Consider the following 6039-nt stretch of genomic DNA (forward strand, 5'->3'; position numbering starts at 1 on the left):
CATTACTATTTAATTACCAAAGTGAAAATTTGAATATCATAATTAGTAATGAGATCAACAAGGAATGAGAGAGACTTCTGCAAGACTGACTGTCTGATGATTCCAACAGTTATGCTCAACTGAATGTAGGCTTGGCTTTGAGCAGTTGAGTTCCAGCCATTCTGCCAGTCTAGGCAGATCCTAAAGGGACGTTTTGCTCAGTGCGATTATCGCTCGATGATGATCGTTCATGGCTCAAGGATGATCATCAAACGATTGTCTAGAGCACTAATTCAATGTTTTTGAATGGGACTGTTTTGCTTGCGACTGATCGTTCATGGCTCAAGGATGATCATCAAACGATTGTAGAGCACTAATTCGATCATCGTTGACGCTACCGTCACAAACGATCATCGTTGGCCCGAAATAGCTGCATGACTAGGGGGTGAATATAATTGCAGTCACAAATGATCATTTGACTTGGAAGGAGTGTGTCATCATGGCTCCCAGGTTTTCCGATGAAGAGGATGAGATCCTTGTGGAGGAAGTTGCAAAACATCCCTCTTTGTGGCAGCTCTCACATCCCAAATACAAGGACCAATGGCTAAAAGACAACATCTTGGCAGAAGTTCCAGATAAAGTTGGTAAACCAGGTGAGTTTGATTCTTGTTTATATTTCACCCAAGGCTTTTTTCGCTTTGTGTTAATACATTATGGCTTCATAACGTAACGTAATGGTACATAACTCGTGGGGGCCTCAAATGACACTTATTACAACTATTTACTGTCATACTACAGGATATCCATAAAATCTCTGCAATTTTATAAGATTATTACAAAGGCAGTTGACAAGATATCTTAACCAGATTTGTTTTACAGTGTTTATTAAACTTTTTTTTTCTTATCATTTAATGCACTTCTATAAAGACTTCATCTTCCATCTCTTCAGCTAGAAGATATTTAATTAACCACCACCTTTTTCTACTCAGTTTGCTGAAAGCCATTTTCTCGCTACACTATACCTTCTAAGAGAAAATTTCACCACGTGACTGCTGTCTCGTCGAAAATCACACAGACACTGACACTTGAAGCAAAATGGTACACCCACGACAATCATGGAGCGATAATCGTTGAACAATCATTGTACAGTGATCATGATAACTGCACCGAGCAAGACGTACCTTTAAACCCATTTACTATTACCTTCACTCAACAGTGTTAAAGAAAAAACAATCCAAGTCAGGGATTCAGGTTTAGAAGAGTATGAGAGAAAAATTGGAAAGTGAATGACAAAAAGTTAACTGCAATCTTGATTTGCATGTTGCTTTAGGAGGTAGATTGTTTCAAAGATTTAGGATTGCATAGTCTTGGAGGAATAAGTGAAGTTAAGTTTACAACGAATGAAGAAAAAAAAAACATAGGCAGGGATAGATAATGTTTAGTTATACATCACTCAAAATTAAGTGTAGTAAAGAAGGTTGTATAATATGTAGCTATCTGATTGCATACTATAGAGCTGAAATACCAAGCATGGGAGCAGGAGAAAAAGGAAATCAAATCTAATGGAGATGAAGTGTCATACGAGCATGTGTGAGTATGGAGCAACACCTGTGGGAAATGAACTGCAGAGAAGTGGTACTAGAAGAGTGTTGTTGTTTGAGCAAGGCAGGGAGTGTTATGTATGTTAAGATGTTGTAATAAAAGTAACTATTGCAAAGAACAAAGTGATACGCTTGGTAATGATTTGCTTTTGTCATTACCGGTGGCCAACAGAATATTGAGGTGAGGGATAGCAACAAGGATTATGCATAGGTGAATGTGTCGGCCCAAACTTAAACTACTTTGATTATGTATGCTTTATTGACATGTTTAAACACTCCAGTCTTTCATAACATTGTTCTCAGTGTGGTTTCTTACATAGTGCATAGTTTCTCTTTGCATTTCACATACATATACTGCATATTTTGATATAAAATTTTCATAATCTCTATTTATCTCTGAAACTAAAGTGTACAAGATAATATAGTGTTCCATAGTTGATACTAGCTTATAAATTACTTAGTTTGTATGTACACATATGTATAGGAATAAATAACATATTTTTCAACATAACAAAAAAATTATTACAATATATATATATATATATATATATATATATATATATATATATATATATATATATATATATATATATATATATATATATATATATTATTGCCAATTATCAGCTTCTTGCATATTTGCACTTACAAACATGTATAGAAGTCTAGCCTCAGAGGCCACAGTAACTAAATCTACAGTGATGTGCCAGCTACAACCACCAAGACAGGGGGAGATCAACCTTTAATACCAAGCAAACTTGTGAAAAGATGCTATCTATTATGAATTATACCTTTTACATATTAACATCTTAAAACTATCAACATATATAAGAGAAAATGAATATTAGAGAGAATCCTTAACATGCCCTTACTTGATAGACCCCATCAGTATTAGATAGTATTTGAAATGTAAAAGGATATCATGAAATGACTGGGAGGTGAAGTTCAGTATGCTTTCCATATTTTTGTATATGCAATCAGTGTTAAAGTTTCAATTGAACTCGTACAAGCCATATTCATGACCAAATGTAGTTAATGTAAAATAATTCAGCAGAGTAAATGTTTACCAGTGGCATCTGATTTGACAAGCTCAGTAAATGTGAAAATGTTTGTTTTGCACAGCAAATGAATATTTTGCTGGTGTTAATGAGTTAACTTCCCCGTAACACAAACACTACCAGGTCAACTACCGTGCTTTACTGTGGTGATAAAGCTCGCACTACCAGGAGCTTTGTGGCCATGGCCAGCTGTACCTACCACATCACCAAAAATAATATGATATTCACACCACCATCACATCATCTTCATACATACTTTTGCACTTACCAATATATGCTATTTAGAATATTAGTCAGGTCTCATTGAATTTCAATACATTTCCATAATCTCAATATAAATTTTTGTTAATAGTACTTCACATTTGCACCAACTAAATTGAACTTCAGGTTAAACAGTGATACCCACCTCTATGTAAACAAGAGTCTTGTATATTTACAGATGATGTAATGGAAGGACAATGTAGTTGATAGTCTGACTTCTGGAGAAAAAATGAAAAATAAAGCTAATAATTATAGGCATGGATATTCACTAAATTTACTTGGTTTAGAACAAAAAAAGTAAACAATATAATTTAATTTAATTAAATCATTTTTTATGCCAATATGAAATTGAAAATATTCTTGTTTTCATAAATCTATCCTCGACATGTGTTTAAGGTGGTCAGACTACCAACGAAACTCAGTTTACCTTGAGTGATGCTGACTGAAGCAGCAGTTCCTAAAGACCAAGACTAAAGCGCTTGCATCAAGGCCATTTAAGACTCTGCCACTTGAGCCGTGCGCCACTTAGAAATATACATCATCAATATTCTCCTGTGAAAATATGACAATGTGTAAATTTGTTTTTATTTCTTAACTTAATGTTCATAAAGTATATTTTTATAAGATGCCATTGGGTCATTCATGTATCAGTGGACACAAATATATTTGTGAGTCAGGTCATTACAATTTATGTCACTTTAGCAGTTTGAAATATCCCTGGAGAGATGAAAATATAAGTTGCAACTACAGTATTAATCCTACAGTTGCATACATATGCATGAAAATTCAACACAAGAAAACTTACCAAATCATTCTCAGATTTCAATTATCTTTTTAATGAAGATATGACTGAAATTATAAGTCAGCAACACACAGTGTAAGGCAGAAATGCATCTTGATCATAGTCAGCATGAAAAGGTAATACTGTAATAATACATCATAAGATTGTGAATGCATATGGGAATGGAAAATTATTCCCATTGTTAAAAATATATGTTATCATTGCATACAATGAACAAAACACCTGTGTGATTAATACACCAGTTTTGTAACAAAAAATCTTGCCCATGCAAATACTGATAATCCACATGATTGTGTCTAGTACAAAAAAAGTAAATAAATGAGGAAGAGTTTTTGCCACTAATTTGCATGAAATTATAAGCCACAACCCAATGCTGATGACATAAATCCATAAATAAATTGACACTGCCATATAAATCTCTCCTGGGAATGGACACTCAGATGCTTATGATTACACATTTACAGATCACATATTCCTTAACTATTCTTCACTTGATTTGTGGTCAAGTTATCTAACTTGATGTAAGTAGAAAATCATAAATTGTAATGACCTTAAAATTCCTTAATATTTTATAAATCACAAGGCACAACTCTTTATATTTGTACCAGTGTAAGTGAAGGTCATGGCATGCAGCAAACCTGGTTTGCTTCCATGGTATTCCAGTGTGACAAGATATGAAGACAGAAACTCCTCAAATAAACATACCAGACCTTCAACAATAAGTATCTCAGTATAGATGGTCCCAGAGTTAGTACAAGCATGCTCATTTCTCTTCAGTAAATATTGCATATTTTTGCAAATATTTACGTCAAAACATGATAAGTAACAAAAGTGCTATCTATATATATTTTTTTTTTTTTTGAGATGGAGATATGTGCAAAGTTTTTTTATAATTTTTAATTTGCAATGTACTTTCTGATTTTTCACTTATTACTAATTTTATTTACAATCTAGTCTTACTTTTCCTATTTCCGGAATAGTATTAATGGTAGATTATTTTCATTGAAGTTGATGAAACAGATCTTCAATGAAAAGAAAAAAAGAGACTAATTTTTGCTGCAACAACTCAGCAGACACAAGAACAAAGACATACGTACATACACATTAACACAAAAATGGATGGTGCTATCACAGTGTGCAGGACTAATATATCACAGTCCAAAATTCACAGCCACCCAGAAGCAGAGGTTTACTCCAGATACTTTCTAGTTTGTGATCTATTGAAGATTAATATCTTACCTAAGCTTATTAAAATCAGACTATTTCAGAATTCTGGAGTTATCAGTGATACTATAATTCCTCATGTTGCAGGTGATTTGAACTGTATACTGTATATTGTAGCAAAAATGTGTAAACTTTTTGTTTGCAGAAGAGTAGAGTACATATTTTATGCATCACAATGAATGCTATCTCGTATGTCCTTCATGAGTCTTCCTTTACCAACAGATTATTAGTATCTGGTGTTTTCTTAATGAAATCACAAATCATCAAACACTTGCACCACAAGGAAGTATTGTTCATAGATCCTTCTCGTAATAGCTCTCAACTTCAAAGACATTGTATTGTGTGTGTGTATATATATATATATATATATATATATATATATATATATATATATATATATATATATATATATATATATATATATATATATATATATATATATATATATATATATATATATATACTGTTTCTACACAATAAGATGCTGAGGTCAAAAGGATTTCCTTGCTTCTGTTGTAGCTTATTCAACTCAGTGGTTGATTATTGCACAATAACAGGATAGGATAAGAAGATTCAACATGTAATGGTTAAGATTTGTAAAGTACTGATTGTGTGTGTGTGTGTGTGTGTGTGTGTGTTGTGTGTGTGTGTGTGTGTGTGTGTGTGTGTGTGTGTGTGTATCAGTCATCCTATCCTGTAACAAAACTATAAAATAAGTTCAAACCAAGCCATATTTGAACAGCTAGGAACTTTAAAATGTGGTGCCTGTTTGTATCTCATTGTACTGACCCCAGCTGCTCTACCTCTCGACATGTCACCAATGATAGGAATTTAATAATGGAAGGATGAGTTCACCAGCTAAGCGATTATTTTTTATTTGTTTCAATGATAATAATAATTCATTCATCATTCTTGAATGCAACACAAGGGAGATTGCCAGTTACCAATGTAGGACTAAAATTCTCACTAAATGCAAAATTTGTCAACATATTCTGCTTACTGATGGTGTGGGTGAATACGACTTTCCAAGATAGATAAATTTGTTAGTTACATTGTTAACTATGCAAAAGTTGAATCAACAAGGTAATGGAAAATACTCTGTGATATTGATGTT

Source organism: Portunus trituberculatus, chromosome 14, assembly GCF_017591435.1.
Source record: "Portunus trituberculatus isolate SZX2019 chromosome 14, ASM1759143v1, whole genome shotgun sequence".
NCBI lineage: Eukaryota > Metazoa > Arthropoda > Malacostraca > Decapoda > Portunidae > Portunus > Portunus trituberculatus.